The sequence below is a fragment of the Lates calcarifer genome, linkage group LG2 (assembly GCF_001640805.2).
Source record: "Lates calcarifer isolate ASB-BC8 linkage group LG2, TLL_Latcal_v3, whole genome shotgun sequence".
In the NCBI taxonomy this organism is placed as follows: domain Eukaryota; kingdom Metazoa; phylum Chordata; class Actinopteri; family Centropomidae; genus Lates; species Lates calcarifer.
The window spans coordinates 28,359,653-28,378,085 of record NC_066834.1 but is presented as its reverse complement, the minus strand read 5'-3'; the positions used below and the strand labels follow the sequence as shown (position 1 = coordinate 28,378,085).

Genomic DNA, 18,433 nt, shown 5'->3' with positions numbered 1-18,433 from the left:
GTGTGTGTGTGTATTTGCGTGTGACAGTAACTACTGCATAGAATAGTAGGATGAAGGGGTTAGAAGTAAGTGCTGCCACACTTCGATTTCCCCTCTTGCTGTGATGTCACTGAATTTATTACTATCTCTTGCTTAAGACCACACTCGCCATAAATCAGACACACACACATACACACGAATACACTCAGAGACACACACGTAGCTGTCTGTTCATGTTGGGCTTATGATGAGGAGCAGAGCGGAGAGGGACTGTGATGAAGGGGAAACAAACAGAGCGTGGCGACGGATGACGGATGGCTCCTCTCATTCAACGAGCCAGTCTGAGACGAACATACACTTAGGCAATACGTCCCCCGGTCTCAGCCTCCATCTTCCTGTCTCCTCTGCTGCGACAGATAACTAACAGTATGGCACCTTGATGCACTGATAGCACCACTGCAGACCAGCAGCAAAAAGATGCTTCCGAGGCTGATGGGCTGGCTGTCTCACATCAGCAGTAGTAGAGATGTGAGTCGTGGGCTGACACTACTAGCAGAGTGGCGACTCCCACTGTGTGAAGGATGGGGATAATAGAGGAGGTGCCCACTCAAAGTCGAGCAGGGAGCGGTGGAAGGGGCGCTGGAGGTGACCAGAGGGGAGAGTAATTGCCTCACCACACTCAAGGTGCTTGAGACGACCTGTTCTAAGTGTGTGTGCGCTCCAAGAGAGGGGCGAGAGAAATGGTGTGCGAGAGCGGCATGGAGCAAGAGAGAGAGAAATGACCGTTGCAAATGCCCATTTCCTGCCGCTGCGGGGTCATGCCTGAGCGCCGCCAGGAAGTGTGGGACGGAGCGGAAGGTGGAATAACAGAGGGATAATCTTGTCTGAGCTCCAGTGAGAGAGGGCAGGGGGCTTGTTATGAGAAAATGAAAGGGGAGAGGTGGAGGAAAGGAGAGCCACGGGCCATTAGAGCCACCTCAGCTACACATAATGGCAGGTAGCGGAGAGAGGGACACAAGTAGCTCAGTGGAGTGGAGGTGAGAGATGGAACAGGGGCCATACATGCCCTGTGCAAATATCAACAAGCACTAAAACAACCATAGATGTGTGAACATATGTTAAAAATGACATTTTTGATCATACACCATGATATTGATGGTGTGTGTCGATGGAGAGTGAGAAGATTTTGGTGATTACTGTTGGTGTTTTCAGAAAATATTAAGACACAAGTATATTATAAGAAAGGAAATGTTAGATAAAGAGATTCTGATGAGCATTTATCATTTATTTTCCTCAGCTAGAAAAACAGACTGAGAACATTGTGTCTCATAGCTGTAACGCAGCCTTTTAAATGCAAAAAAATCAAACACAGCGTTACAAAACTCCCCAATGATTTCCAGGCATATATCTTGATATGAAAATAGTACTCATATAATAGTCACTCATTCATATTCACAGTGTTGAATTTTACACCAGCCAGTTCCTGATACTAAAGTCTGGCCTACAGAACAATGGTAATCTTTTATCACCATGTGGTCTTAGAGTCTGCCTCTCTTTTTTTCTGTCTCTGATAAGTGGGTGGCACATTTGCAGGAAGGAGAGAGAATAATATGAAGATATACACTTAAGACAGAGAGAAATTAGTAGATTGGAGAGACGGGTAGAGGAAAAGACGAAGAGACAGTGAGACAGTGTTTTTTATGCTCAACTATCAATTTTCTGGACTCCTATTTTTCTCTCTCCTCTCCCTTCTCATCAGCTTCTTCCTCTAACTGCCTTCCCAAGCACAAACCCTCTAATCAGAAAGTATTGGTTGGGCTATAGCCTAGAAATGGGAAAAAAAAAAAAAAACATATCCATGTTATCCATGCTACTGTTCGCTATTGTGAACATACCGTATGTCCTCAGATTTTTTCTCTCTCTATCCCTCCTTTCTGCTTCTCCCGTTCACTCACTTTATCCCTCACTGACTTACATGCTTCACTTCCCCTGCTGTAATCTCAACAGCATTTACTGAGCTAATTAATGGGGCAGAGGGTTGAGTACTGCTCAACTGAGACAACTCCTTCTCTTTGTTTCTCTCACACATGGATAACTACATAGAGAAAAGCAAAAGGCAAAGTTAGAAGAAGCAAGAGGATGAAAAGAACATAAGGATAATTGACTTTTTTTTTTTTTTTTGCTAAGTACCAGAAAAAACTGACTAAAAGACATAGACATTAAGGAGAAAGTTAATACAATAGTCAACTTGACACATTAAGTCTCTCTGATAAACTTTCTTAAATATAAAACATATTTAGAGATAGCAGCAAATAAGTTTATCTCCGACTGACAGCTTTTACAAAATACGGTTCCAATTATTATTATTATTATTATTATTGGTGGTGTTGGTGGTAGTAAGAACACTAATATTAATATTATTATCTATCGTTATTATTATTACAATATTTTTTAAAAATTAAAACATGAGTGACCAGAGAGAGCTTTTCTGTTTTCTGTTCTCACTCCGTTCTCATCCAGGCTGCAGGTGCAAAACTGTAGCCATTTCAAGGCCTGACGGTCTCTGAGGGAAGCTGTGCTGTACTGCAGGTTAGTACAGTAAGTAGATAAGTAGAGGTGTGCTCTGTTTCTACGTCCCTGCTGGCTCACAAAGTGCAAGTTGCTAAGTTAGGTGTCTCTCACTGGTGGGGTCATCCAGTCAGTAACATTCAAATGAAAGTGGATGTGTGCAAGCTTTAAGTTGATGACAGCAAAGTACGAGGGGGCAGAAAGGGAAGATGGGGGTGAGGCAAGAAAGGCCAGAAGGAAAACAGATGTACTGTAGCTGTAGGAGGGCTAAAAAGCAAGGCTTTTATCCAGAGACTATGCCGAGTAAAATGTCACCTTATTATCAGAGTAGAAAGGCTAGCCTCTCTTTCTCTCTGCCATCTGAGAAACATGATATCCAATGTATTTGCACTTACAGAGCACAAGACGTGTTGGCACAGTCTGCACGAGGGCATTTTGACATCAAGAATAATATCTCATTCAAATTCATGATCTATTTCAAATGTAATAACTCATTTGTTTTGACATATCATAGTGTATTACAATCCTGTCTATGTATCAATATTATATTAAAGTCATTAAATTTAAATACTTCAGATTCGTGATTAGTAACAAAAAGGAATGTCAATGTTGTGTTATGTTTAACACTTGTTTAATCAAAACTAACACTCTTAGAGTAAATTCCTGAAAGTGTGTGGATGGTGTGGATTTTGGTTGTTACAGGTGCGTCCACATGGGTGGCACAGTGGTGCAGTGGTTAGCACTGTCACCTCACAGCAAGAAAGCTGTGGTTCGAGCCCCAGTTCCCCCTGGGCTTTTCTGTGTGGAGTTTGCATGTTGTCCCTGTGCCTGCACTGGTTCTCTTTGGATACTCTGACTTCCTCCTACAGTCCAAAGACATGCAGGTTAGGTTCATTGGTGACTCTAAAACACAGAAAAGTGTTCATTTTTCAACTCCTACAGTGCTGAAATAACTCTGGGTGAGTGTAAAAAAATTAACACTTTTAAAAGTGATAATTTTACACTGAAAAGACTGGACACATATAGACACTTTTCTAGTATTAAATCTAACACTCTCTCTCAACAGCTTTTATACTAAAAAAGCCATGCAGCCTTTCATTGCACATAAGTTTAAACATAATGACTGTGAATGATCCAACAGGTTAAGAGACTCATACCAATGCATACCAATGTGAATACATTGGCTATAAGCACTTGATAAACCACTCTGCAAGGTTGTTTTGGAATTTTCTTGGCAAAAAAACCCCAACAACATTAAAATGGCTGTAAAAATTGTCCTTGGACCATTTAAGGAAGCTACACAAGTCATATTAACATGATAATTTAACAACTTCGAGTTAATAATGAAGGCCACTTAATTTATTATACTTTATAGAAGTGTAGATTGCAATTGAATTCCACTTTTTTTTTAAAAACTGAATTTAAGCTAAGGTCAACATTTCAGATGATGAAAAAGGAAGAAATTCATGTACCAGACCATCTGAGCTTCACACAGCCAGCTTCACATCTGCTGCACTTATCATAGTATTTATGTTCAGCTCTAGTGAAATTTCTAGTGCCACATATTTTATGTTTTCATACCCAGATCTGTCCTACAGTTTGTCATGTTCTTATCACCCCACTATTAAACACATTTTACTCTACTATTTGTGCTCTCAAAGAAATGGAAAATGTAGGCAACAACAAACAAGAATATGTAATACCGTATCAACTCAATGCTGGATTACAGACAACAGAGGAACCAAGCTGAGAGACCAAGAAAAATTCTTTACAAACAATCATTAGCTACGGATTCCAAGTCTCTCATCCCCAGTTGATTTTCACTTCAATTTGATCCATCTTATTTTCTGCTCCTCTCTCCTTTGTTGTATTCCCTTACAATCCAAACCATACTGAGACACTCTCACTATATTTACTAGGTGTCACGCTAAAATTCCTCCTGCTTTCTCTTTATGCTCAACCTGTTCATTTATACTTGCTTTGCACACAGACACACACATGCACAAACTACAAGGTGCCGTGTTTTTGTTATGGTTCTAGTTGTGCACATATTTGATTGGTTGAACCAGACACAGAGAATAATGAACAACTCGGCATGACAAATTCTGTTTGTAGAATACCACTGTACCAGCTGAGCCTGGACATCACTGTGTCTTTTGTGTATGTGTGTGTTTATTTTTCTGCAGCTTCAGTAGATCCACATATACAGAGCATGCTATATTAGCTGTGAGACCACGAAGCAATATGTATCCTGTATAGGCTCCACAATACAATATTTTCTCAACTTGATTTTTGTGCAGAATGTATCTGATCTGACATTCTACTGTCAGCACTTCATGTGTTTATTACTCATCAGAGTAATTGAAGCCACTGCATTATCAATATATTAATAATATATAACAATTCTTAATATGTTGCAGCGACTGAGTACATTTTGTTTATGGTGATAATTTTCTTTTTTTTGAGAGAATCATCTTATGTCAGTATGCCCTTAACAACTTCCTATAGTGCTTCAGTCAAAAGCATTACTGCAAAGAGAATTCATTATAGCTTTTATAGGGAAACAGCTGCAGGAACAGCTGAGTTATAGTGTTTGTGAGGTAGCTGACAGTAACTCAGGTAAGCTTTTGTAGGTTCTTCTACAGCTTTTATTTTGATGTAGACCTCGTCATACATCATCAGACTAAGACAAGCCTTATTTTTCGCCACCCTCTGCACTGAACCTTTTAAAAAATCCATTAACCTAAAGTGAGTCGTAAGATAATCAAATAGTATGATTAAAACAGGGTAACGTTTTGTCGCACCATTATTTTGCATAAAGAAATTGAACCATAAGAGCAGGTTGTATTTGAGAGAAAGACCCAGATTGTGTTCATTAATGTCACAGCAGCGCAAAGGTGTTGGGTCAGGGCAGCTCAGGGTTAAAGATCATTGCTGCATGCCATTTATTCCCACCACTCTCCTTTCCTGCTTATTGAATCATTGTCACCTAGCTTACATGAACCTTTGGTCTTTGTCCTATCTCTCTCCCTCACACATGCACAGGAGCGCGCACACACACACACACACACACACACACACACACACTCACACACACACACATAAACCAGAAACATCCAGGAGCCATATGGATGCTGGTGGTGCTGCAGGCAGAGCTGGGCAGGGGGAAGTTATTGATGTCTGCTCTCACAAAGCCAAGGTCTAGGCCATGAATCGCAAAACTCCAGCCTCCACTGGACCCAGACATTAGCAGCCTCAGATAAGACATGAAGGATTGCCTGCATTATAGGAAAAACAGCTTCACTGCATTACACCCCCCCCACAAACCCCTTACAAACCTTCCTCCCATACACACAACACAGGCACATACACACAATGTTTGTCCAAGGACCAGCAGTAATTTAGAATGTAACTGTGTGTTTGTGTTACCATCACGTGAGTTTGTTTTTGTGGGGTAACACAAGAAATTGTGTTCCACTTGGTTTGTGTGCTTATTTGTGTGAATTTGAGATGCAAGATCTGAGAGTAGAGTCAGGTCATTAGCAGAGAGGAAAGGATGGGAAAGAGAGAGGAGGGAAGAAGAAACCGTGTATCTCTCTACTTCATCAATAAAAACAGATTCAAAAACAGGTCACACGTGTATTGTGATCATATCAAGACATTCCTAATTTGGACCATAAGCGACATGGTCAAAATTAGGAATGTTTTCACAAGATCTGTGGAATCAGGACTGGGGCTAAAAGTGACCTGACATTTCTTACTTGATCAGTATTAGAGATAGAAAGCCCAAAACATTTCAGAGCTTTATTTTCTGCAACATGTAGGCTGTACTTTATTAATGCAGAACGATTCAGTTCTCATGCATATCTAAATTGTTTCTATGCTTTGGCATAACTATGCAGTTGTGACATGAGAAAATGTAAATTATAGTTTAAAGGCAGAATCAGCAGATGTTGAGTGATAAATACCCATTGATGAAGGACGAATCTGAATTGGGATCAGTCAACATGAAGGGGAATTAACTTGGCCATGAATGTTACATTATTGCAAACACACACACACACATACTGTGCATACATATAGCCATCATCCAATAAGCATTACTTTTGACCTTTGCTCCATGCTGATCTAAGGTCAAAGGTCTTACTCTGGTGTCTGCCTGTGGCCTTCTGCCTGGACCCTTCAGGTCAATAGAGTTTAAAGGTCAAGCTGTAGCCTCTAAAGCCACTGGACATGTGGTCTGCAGCCAGCCATTACTATCTACAACCCAGGGACAGCAACAGGCTTTAATAGCCTCTGACCCTTCACCGCGCTGGCATGGAAACGCCGCCCTGCACCTGAACCACGAGCAACATGAACATAGTTTGGGACTGCCAATAGCACTCTGAACAGAAATGAAGCCAGAGGTCACTAACGCCTAGTGACAAGTACTCTTTCACATGCTGTTTGTGAAGATATGTGTTTTGAGCAGCAACACAGTAAAAACTGAGAAACTCCAAACTCTAAAAAGAAGTGACAGCAGAGGAACAAGGCCAGAGTATGACCCAGGCTTGCATGTTGCATGAGGGGCACCAATCTGAGCTGTCAACAGACTTCTTAAAGTTGAGTCACATTTTATTTTAGAGCCCAAAATCATAAACACTTAAAGAAAATGAGTTGTTTCTCCCTCCCCTGATTGTTCATGTTGATTGCATCTTGATGCTCCCAGTGAGTGTGTATGGACATGTAGAAGTTCTACTTTGCACTGTTAGCTCTGAAATGATTTTTAGCACTTTTCTTGTCATGAGGATGTGTGAGTACAGCCCTGATTGTGGTTATTATGGGCTGGTGTGCTGTTCACGAGCAGGAAAACAAGGGGAATGGCTAAAACTGGTCTCCAGCGCAAAAAAATACACACTGACGCATACACACCACTTGCACACACGATCTTGATCATCAGTGCCAAGCTCCTTCATTATTTAATCAGAACCACTCTTTGCAGTGGCTAAATTATTGAGCAAGTGTATGTTCACACAGTCCCTCGCTGAAAGGTAGTACAAGGGTTTTCTGAAAACCCACTACTCCCACACACAGCAGCCACGCAACACACTGGGCCTAGCCTTTAACGGGTTTCTTTCACTGCTATCTTACTGTCTCTTCCCAATCTCTTGAGCAATACTTTACCAAACACAGGAGGAGAAATTTGGAGGCAGTGGGTTAGCAAACTGACGCATCACATATTTCAAAAACTGATTTGCTGAAAAGAACAGAGAGGGAGGAGCAGTGTGTCTCTCTTCTTCTCCTGGCATCCTCTGGGCTCATAAAGGCAAACACACAGTTAAAAAGACAGAGACACTAATTCACGGTGCAGATGGACACGCAGACAGACAGATGGACTGAGGGAAGGACAGGCAGATTTTCATTGGCTCCTGGAGGTAGCAGCACCCAGACTAGTCCACGGCCATCCCAGTCTGACTGTCTCAGCAGCACAACCCCTTCCTGTGGCAGAGATCTGAAGGTCCAAGGGACCAACTTGCTCCCTGCCACCCCCACCCCTCCTCACGGGCTGCAACTGCCCGCCCCACAAACCCACATCTCATACACACACAGCACGAAAAACACACAGGCACATGCCACAAACCCCACCCACCGAGGAGGCCCTCCCTGCAGGAGCCTGGTGACTCTTCCAGGGACCAGACAGGTGGTGGGAGCTGAGCGGGCACGCGAACGCCAGCCCACTGCCAAGGGCTCGGTGCCAGTTGGCACACAGTTAACAGGCGCACTCCCTCAATGTGGAGCACAGTGCACACATGAAGATAACAGGCCTACACACATGCTTGTCTTAATGTTCTTGTGAGGACCTTTCACCACTAAGCCCTTATCTAAACTTCATTTCTAACCCTAAACAAACCACTTGCAGAGTCGATGACTGGTCAAAATAACCTCAAATCAACTAAATATCCACACTCCGAAAGTCTAAAACTCAAAATCAGGGAGTTAAAACTCACATATGTACATGCAAATACCATAAAATGAATTCAAAATAGCATTAATAAAATAAGGAAACAGATCCAGACGTAGAAGTTATCCACACAGTACACACATAGACACCTAGACACAAGGATATGCAGCATGATTTGTGTTGACAGACAGCAAAATTTGAATTATGTTTCCATAAGACATATGGGTTCTTCAAATCCAGTAGCTTACATATATAATTAAACCAGCTCCTTTTGCTCTGAGATGAAAGATTTATTTGCAGGGATTCTTCAGGTTCGTTCAGACGCTACAACCAACAAGCTGACTTCAAACCCATCATTGAAATGTTCAGGTATCTGTGCAGCAACTTAGGTTGTGTTCGAAAAAAAAAAAAAAAAACTAATTAGTGTTAGTCACAACATAAATATACCATAAGGGTTATAATAACATCAAACACTCAACCTAAGAATATATGAGTTCTCTGTTGTACCCTACCCACCATTTTTTTCACTCAAAGCAAATGGTAAATGCTTTAATTCTGATGAGAAAAACTGTATGCGAAGCAATTATGAGACTGAACGCTCAAAATCACCAGTAAAGGAACTCAAAAACACACTTTTTGTTTGGCTGCTGTGAATATCTGATGTAAATTTAGCACTAAGCCAGGTCAGGTTCAAAGACCAGTCTGCAAGAGAACTAGATGCAGGCTTCAAGAACTGATCACAAATGTTCCTCCTGTAGCAAAAATGCATTTAGACTTCTTTTGGGCACAGAATGGTGGCACATTCATGTTCTTTTGTACCTGAAAATCACTAGCATATTAAAATTGCTACAGGAGGGAAAGAAAATAAATAACTAAAACTTTAATTGGTACATCTTAATCATTTGGCACTGTAGAATTTTATACCCAGTTTCATTATATGCATCTAAACATTGTTGTTAATAAGTATTTAAATTAAATCCACCTCTAAGCTTTTTAAAGGGCTATAATATTTTACATTTCAGATCCAAAATTTAATTTCTTTGATGAATAAAATGTCATAAAACACATAATTCAAATTCAGTTGTCTGGTGGCACAAATCTCACCCCATACAGAGATGTGCATACCCTCTCACACATGTCACTGGCAGATTTTGCAGCATGTGTGTTGATCACCATATGCCAACTAAAAAAGAGGCCTCATGTCTTCAACAACAGACTGTCTCTGCATTAGACACCCACACACCATGCCGTCCCAATGAGTGCTAATCTTTTCCTCCGTGTTACAAAGCCCTCTTTATAGGCAGTTATATTTACACATACACACACACTGCACTCTGAAACGACCGGCACACATAAAGGAAGTTAATTGTACCTTGCCTACTCTCAAGGTGACACCTTTAAATGCAAAACATGGTACCGCACATACTGTACGTCTATTTGCATGTGTGTATTCATGTGTATGTGTGTGTGTGCGTGAGTAGGCATGCGGTTGAGCCTGGATGGGATGAGCCAATGAAAATTCTATTGACTGTGCGAGGAGTCTCTAATTATAAACAGGCCTACTTCTCTGTTCAACTCAAACTGACAAACTGTCAAGAACAATTGTCTTCCCCCTCCCTCTGGAGACATTATACTTTGATAAAGAGAGCGCTTTTCCTGTGTGAGAGCAGAACAGAAAGCGTCATAATACCATTCCTCAGCAGTGCGAGATCTGACAGGACATCTACAGGAGATTTTATGAGATGGCAGGAACTTGTTTTGTCCGTTTACTAATTTATACGCCACTTCCACACTGATACACTGCAGCGGGGTGGAGAAGCTGGTGTGCTGTGTCTGGTGAAAAATGGTGGCAACGGACAATGTTCTCACAGAGCTGTGATGATATACTCCAACGGACAGGCAAACATCTGAACACACAGAGAGACAGGCATTCAAACAGGCAGGCAGACAGTTTCTACATTACTGCAGTGTTTAACAGGCTTTATCTCTGACAGCTGCATCTGTCTTCTACTTTTTTTTCTCTCTTCTTTTGCTGTCTCCTGCTATCCCACTATCTCTTCCTCTCGCTTCTACTTTCACTCCTTTTTTTCTTCTCATTTCACCCACCTGCATCCATTTACTCCAACAATGCTTGCTTTTCCCTTCATTGTAACCTCACAATCAACCCCCCCCCCAAAAAAAAGATTAAATGTACTTCAAGATTAAGGAGCATCACAAGCTAACCTACTGAAACATGCATTTAAATTCATAGCCCGGCACTCAAAATGTCCAGCCTGCATTTGCGGCACGCATACAAGCAAACTCTATTCTGCAATAAACATGTCGACATATGCCAGCAGGGTGAGAGCGGGGAGGATAACCGTTACAAAACTAACACTGCTTAATGGCTTTCTATTCTCTCCTGTTTCAGTCAGGAGCCTCCTTTAGCTGTGTGCTCAGTCTTTGCTCTGTAAACCCCCAGCTCTCCCTCCACCTCCCCCCAGCTCTTGAGAGAGGTCCTGTCCCGGGCCAGCAGAATTGTGGCCGACCTTTCACCCCTGCTCGCTAATTACAGCACCATGGCGACACTTCAAGTACCTCGTCGCCCCCCAGTGCCACAAAAGTGAGCGCGTGTGAGTGCACAAAGAAACACACACACACACACACACACACACACACACACACACACACACTCCTCAGACCTACATTCCAAAATGATCAGCAACGACACAAACACACAGATGCAGACACATGCAGGAAAGCATTCACTTGCACACACAGACACACACAAACTGTTCCAGCTCACTTGCTCTACGAAGTCATTTAATTGGGGCCTCTTTTCAATCATGAATGGCAGGGATCCCTCTGACCCAGCTATTACAATGGAGCCCCTTCCTCCTCATCACTCCCACTCAACCACCAAGCCCCCTACTTCTCCCTCCACCTTTCTCATTCTCTCTTCTCATTTTTGTTTACAGAAGGCACAGAGGAGAAGGACGAAGAATTCATTCAACCTGCCTGCCTGCCGTTATAACAGCCCTTCTTCTGCTCCTCTGCACTGTGTACATTGTGTATACTGTGTATCCCTCATTGTCAGCGGGGTCCAGACACCTTGACAGCTCTGGGTTCTGCCCCCTGCCCTCAGCCCATCTCTGCACCGTGGATCAAGACTGCAGCACTCTGCCCTTGCTAAGAATATGTATGAATGAGAGAGATGTGCATTTTAAAAGCCACTTCCAGTGGAATTAAAAATATTGAAGGGTCAGACAATCCATTTAAAGTGGTGGACAATTTGTTTGTTCACAAACAGGTCTTCAGTAAAACACTCCTGTCAAGTCTGCTCCTTCATGACAGAATTGGTGACAACAGCAACAGCGAGAGAGGTGAAGTGATTTTTGCATTTAAATGCAAAAATTTGATCCTTTAATCCTTAGTCTTCTGTTGTCTTGTTGTCTGGGTTTGACTCACTTAATCACCTGCCATTTAAAAAAACGTCTTTTGTTAATGTGTTTCATCTATTTTTAAACATTTGACCTAACGAAGATCCAACTGGGATTGAAAGTGTCTATTTAATAAATATGTGGTTTGGACACAGTGTGCAGGCGTTACTTTTTTTCATCAATGCTGCTTTCCAATAACCTTGCACCTACATATGATGTGTGTATAACTATGCTCCCTCTGTTGTTTATTTGTTAAAGAAGATGAGGCTCTGGTATTTGTAAAAGTACAGATAAGCACAGCCATCTTCTAACAGAAGCATGTATTTTTTCCTGCTATTTTAAATGATGTTATAATATAAAAAAAAGATTTACAATCGACTGATGTATTTATCTCAAATTGCGCAACACTGTCAATTCCAACTGTCAAAAGCAAAAACCTTTGCACGCTTTATGATATCATGTTGCTGCTCATGGTCCCACTAGAGCTACGGTGGAAGATTTCTGTAAATCCTACTAGAGCCTGAGCCATCAAACTGTCTTAGACAGAAAACCAACCCCCGACTCCTCTTCCCACATGTCTCTGATATGGTAAAGCTGCTACAACATTTACAGTTTATGGTGCATTAAGAGAAGGGATTTATTATGAGATCCCAGAAACAGTCTGACCTTTAACCTTTGAACCTGCTCTACCTGCAGAGTGCAACAATAGGCTCTGTCATCACAGCCACAGGGTTAAAAGGGAAATAAGGATGGATTTTTCAGTTGCATGCCTTCATCCGTCTGTGTGCCTCTTTTCTCACCGTCTCTGTGTTTGGAGAGCAACAGCACACAGAGGAAGCATGTGTGTGTGTGTGTGTGTGTCACAGTCGGGATGACGCACAGTGTTCAGGGGCTCAAGAGAAACTGGATCAAGTGCATGTGTGTTTGTTTTTCTGTGTGTGTGTGTGTGTGTGTGTGTGTGTGTGTGTGTGAATGTGCTATCAGTGTCTAACAGGTGGAAGACTCTGGCGGCTCTTCTCTGGAACAGTTCAAAAAACAAATGACATTTGTTTGAAGAGCTGAAGACACAATTATACAGGAAAGGAGAGCGGGTGATGTGTATGCAGGGGTGAAGTAGAGGAGGGGGGGGGGAGGAAAAACCCTACCACAGACCTGAGCAGGGAGACCAAAAGATGTCAAGATACAGTACATAGAGAAAAAGGAGAGAGAGAGATACTGTACATAGTGAAAGAACAAGAGTTTTACAGAGGAGTAAAAAATTAGCAGAGGTTAATGCTGGTGGAGAAAGATAATGGGGATGGGACTGAGTTTGCCTCATGGCTACGTTCCTTATGATCAGTTATGGATGTTACACACTCCCTTGCTCTCTCTCTCTGCCCCCCCCCCCGCCTCACAAACACAGAGACACACACTGACACACTCAGGCAGGCTTGTTAAGCTGGGAATTCCTCACGGCGCTGTGCACTCTTGTGTGCAGCAGGCAGAGCATCCATTATGTATGCCCCACACACGCACACGCTGTCTCTTTACATGGGTCAGTGCCACATACACGCACGCGTACACACACACAAACACACACTTGTGCACACAAATGCAAACAGGGATACATGCATGCATACACAAAGTGGCCCGCAGACACCCAAGCCTTTAGTCAAATGCCAGGAAAGCTGCCTCAAGGGCTGAAACAGTGTCTCTCTCACATACACAAACACAAAGACACACACATACACACGCACACACCTTGCTCTCAGACATTGTGCTTCCTTCAGAACCGTGGCTGTGCTAACACCCTGCTCCCTCTCCTTTTCATTTTCAGATAGAGAGATATGAGGGAGGGGGAGAATGTGAGATATAAAGATAGAGAGGTTAGCATGGAGGTAGAGAGGGTAAAGTCGTGCTTCAACAGAAAAATAAATGATTGCAGAATGATTCATCATTAAAGAGAGGAAGGAAAGAAAAGAAAGGACAAAGCAAGGAAAAAAAAGCCACCATTTCCCACAGCCCCCATTTCTCTATTACTCTAACTCCACCCATCCTCGCTTTTTATCCTCTGCTCCTTCTGCCTCTAATAACCAGGTATATCACTCTCAACCTCTTCTCCTTTATCTATGTTTGAGCATATCTGTCTCCTCCAAGCCTATATCCTGTGCTATCCATTTTTTCTCTCTTATCTTTGCAAATCCATGTTGTGCCGCTGTTCTCTTTATGTGCTTCACTTCACATCTCTCCACTCTCTCTCTCTCTCTCTCTTCTTCTCAGTTTGACCCCACCTCTCTCTCTCTCTCTCTCTCAGCGTTACTGAATGTCCTCTTTCTCCTTCTCTATTGTGCTGACGGCAGAGCCAAAAGAGGCACGCTGTGTGTATGTGTGCCTGTGTGTAGGTTTGTAAGTGTGTGTTTGTGTGTGTGCGTGATGCAGCTCTGACCCTCTAATCAGTGTGAGAAGAAACAGAGGAGGACTTGTGCTGCCCAGCAGGGTCATAGGCCGTGTAGAGTCAGCCATTACCCTCTTTCACCGAGACACACACACACACATACACACACGCACACAATTCCTGGGCTTCACGCCCAGTGAGGCATCTGCCTCCAAACAGACAGTCTTGTGTACAACAGCCCTGCTAGAAATACACACACACACACACACACACGCATAAACACACATACAGGAATAGATAGGGAAGACCAAGCCACTCTGTATCTGTGCGCTGTTTGACTGCTCCAACCCCAGGTCTCCTTATCAGCTGTCTCTCATCTATCACAGCCTTACAGACACAACTCTCACTCTCTACACACAGACAAACACACACCCATATACACACACCTCTTAGGAGGCCATTTCAGTTTGTGTTGACACGGCTCCAGCTTCTCCAGCTGACTGCTTTGGTGTATGGGGTAAGGACGTTGTGTAAATAACATCTAATATGATTCATCCACTTGTGAAGGAATCATCCACACAACCCTATATGTACACACACACATGCACACACACACACACACACACATGCCTTACATCGTTGGGAAAAATTTATGTTAACTCCTACTGACTAATTTATCATTAGTTTACAGCAGCTGCAGTTCCTTCCAATCTTCAAAACTCGACAGGCTGATGTCTTAGATCACACAAACTAACAGCTCATATGTCACACACTGTGTACAGTATACACACCCACTGCACATATACAGGAAGTGAGAAGTCCACCCAGTAATCAGTAAGACAGCTAAGCTTCTGTGTTAAAACTGGGCTAAATTTGATTGAGCAAAATGTTTTTTGGATGTCTAAGTTCCATCTACTGTTTTAAATACATAGTACAGTGTAATTTATTAATAATAATCAATCAATTTCATGTCAGAGCAGGAAAAGCACAGGTTTAAATGAAACGAATGTTAACTGAATTCCATTTAGCTGCTTTAGTTTCAACTCAATTCAACGATTAGAGCAGCACGGCTGCTTAGGTTTCAGGGTAAATGGCTGTGGCCTTAAAATGCAAGGCTATTAAGCCTGCTGGACTAACAACCAATTAATTACATTCAAGTTCACAGTTTTCTTCAGAGGTTCATCGTACATTAAGCTCAAAGTGGCGTTCTGCCCTGATGAGAGCAGAGCAGAGCCAATGTTGCGCCGTAGGATGAGCTGGCAGGAGGAGGAATGATATCAATTATGGAGGTTGCAGTTGTCATCGCTGTCGTCATAATCATTGTCGTCATCATCCTACAGCATTTATTCTTATCACCCATATGTTCATGTTGGATCCCTTTGTTCCCTGTTTAATCCAATCTCCTGTCCTCTGCTCTGCTTGGTTGTCCTTCTCCTTCACCTCTCTCCTCCCTCTGTCAAACCTCCCCATGCACCCCACCCTCCAAAATCATTCCCCTCTCCTCTCCTCCTCCATGTGACGGTCCCACACTGTTCCCTATAGACCGAAAGAAAGGCCAGCTTAACATTGTAGCAGCTTGGCAACCAGGCACTAAAAGAGGGGGGTGTAAAAAAATGAAAAAAGCACTGTGTTTTCCCTTGAGCCTCTTCCTCCCTCCATCTCTGACCCCCGTCTCTCTACCCTCTCTCTGTCTCTCTGATTCTCTCCTCTAAGCTGGCTGATGGCGGTGGGGTTAGAGACCCTGGCTGAGTGGAACTCATTACAGACTCCCTTCATTTCCATTCTGAGTGGGGCCTGTAGAGAGAGCGTGCACCAGGGCATTGAGGTGCATTCGCACAGGGAACAGGGCGAACACATTGAGCAAGACACCACTTATGAAGAGTGACGGCCAACAGAAACAGCCTTTAATACCCCCACAGAGGAATAAGTAGAGAGGAGGGGGAAGGGAGAGGGCGGGCTAGCACACCAACCGCAGAGAGAGGGAAGGAGAGAGGGAGAGACTGAGAGGAGAGAAAGAGCAAAGCAAGAAAATAGTGGGACAAGGCAGAGAGCAAGGCAAGCTGTGGGGCTGACACAACAAGCAGGCTTATTTAATAAACATGAGCTGGAGCCCAGTGCAATCGAGTGCTACAACGGAAAGCTTATGCAGATGAGAGCCGACCTAATGACTAAATGGAGTGGATAGAGAAAAGAAAAGAAAAGAGAGGAGGGAGAGATTAAAGAGGGAATGGAAGGCAGAGGCGAGGGAGTAGTGTTAAAGTGTCTGTGATGGAGTGTAAACAGAGGAGTTTCTCTGCGGTGTAGAGAAAGACTTTGTTAAACACAGAGAAGGAGGAGAACTGAGGGGAACACAGCTTTGCCCACTGTGCAGCTGTGCAGGTTAACACCAGACAATCAAGGGCAACGTAGCGAGGGTACAGCTTCTATGGCCTTGAATAACCTCATCAGTAGAGGAAATGTTTACATGTAAAGTGTATTCTGGCAAAGCATTGTTGCCATGGTAATACTGAATACTGATCCCCCCCCCCATTTTTGTATTCTACAATGTTTGTGATGCAGATATGACGCCGCACAGAAATTCCTCATCTCCCATACAACCTTACAACAACAGTGAAACTGCCATAAACAGACTAGACATACAATTACACTCTGATGTTTGCTGAAGCACCTCATCAGCCACAAATCAACAAACATCAGGCTAATTCACACCAATTACAGAGCAGCATTTGTGCATCAGTGAGTTCCACTACAGATAAGGGGCCCCAAGCTTTAAGCGAGGAGGAGGTTTAAAAGCATATGCAAAGGAGAGCTTTTTTTGGTGGTGTGTGTGTGTGTGTGTGTGTCTGTATACGTGTGCGCAGGAGATGGGTCCAGGCTTTTGGAGGAAGAAAGCTGTTTACCTGGAACAGAGGATTATGGGACAATTCCCTATGGCATGTTGGAAGCTGTGGGGGGGTCTGGGAGGGCTGGGCCCTAAATCAGTTTAGGGAACAGTCACACCTCTCAAAGTCCCTCACCGCCTCTGCCTCCTCTTTTTCTCTGTCTGCCTCTGCCTTTCTCACACACAAACACCCACACACTCTTCATCACCCCAAAATATTTATTCCTTCTCCATTCCTTTTTTTTTTTTTTTTTTTTGCAAAAATATTCAAGCCGCAGTTAGTTTTCCAAACTTAATCCATCAGACACTATTTCATTTTCTCCCTGCAGACGTCACTCTTTTTGATTTTTTCAAATGGCAAAAAAAAAAAGATGACTGAAAGTTGTAGTTTTGAAACATATAAAGTGTAAACATGCAGAAAATAGCTTAAATACCATATATCAATTGTAATTTCATATTACGTGAGTGAGGTGTTGAGTGTTGCATCTTTGTTCCTACAAACTTTACAAAGTTATTTAATTCTTCAAGACAAAGATAAATATAAAGTAGTTCATGATGGACAAACAAAAATACAACACAGTTCAAATAAGATTAAAAATGAACTCGAAGTATGCCTAGAATCTACCAGGGGAATGTGTGTGTGGTGTGTGTGTGGTGTGTGTGTGTGTGTGTGCGCGCGCGTGTGTGTGTGTGTGTGTTGCCCTGCTATCACAGGATTTGTCTCCTGCCCAGCTCTGCCATGATATGGAAACAATAGCGGACGAATTAGAGATAAGGGGAAAAGCTTTGTCCAGGCTAAAACAGTATCCATATGAAGTCACTGAAGGCTTTGTCTTCAGAACATCAGTGACAGCTTTGTCCTCCCCGGTATGTCGAGGGACCACGAAAAATGCTGCAGCGAGATCAGAGAGAGGAGGAGAGCTGTGGGTGGACGCCAAATAGAACGCTCCCACTCTAAAGTGGGACAGTCTGTTGGCAGCATGAAGTCTGCGTGTGTGTTTGTGTGTAAGCGTGTATTACAATTGTTTCTGTTACCGTGTTATAAAATGTTTGCATTCCACACTTCTTCTTTTTCCCGTCCCGGGAGTGTGGGTGGATTATTCTTTGTGTGTGTGTATGTGTCTATTTGTGTTGTTAAATTCACACAGTTGATGTGAGCTGGCGTATGTGTGTCTCTCTCAGTGTGAGTGGGAGTAAGAGTGTATGTGCCACACTGAGTTTAATTAGCCTGTGCGGTGCTAGCGGGGCTGTGGTCAGACAGGGCTGTGGAG

At 42.9% G+C, this 18,433-nt stretch overlaps 2 protein-coding genes across 3 annotated transcripts in view; both read right to left on the bottom strand.

Moving 5' to 3' along the window:
- Nucleotides 1-3,409, bottom strand: part of LOC108877813 (cytochrome c oxidase subunit 4 isoform 1, mitochondrial) — an 89,466-nt gene extending 86,057 nt beyond the window's left edge. The window contains exon 1 of the mRNA XM_051077915.1: nt 3,399-3,409. The gene's annotated coding sequence lies outside the window, so the exon portion shown is untranslated. The remainder of the gene's footprint in view (nt 1-3,398) is intronic.
- Nucleotides 1-18,433, bottom strand: part of gse1b (Gse1 coiled-coil protein b) — a 164,662-nt gene that overhangs the window by 74,980 nt on the left and 71,249 nt on the right. The window lies entirely within an intron of this gene.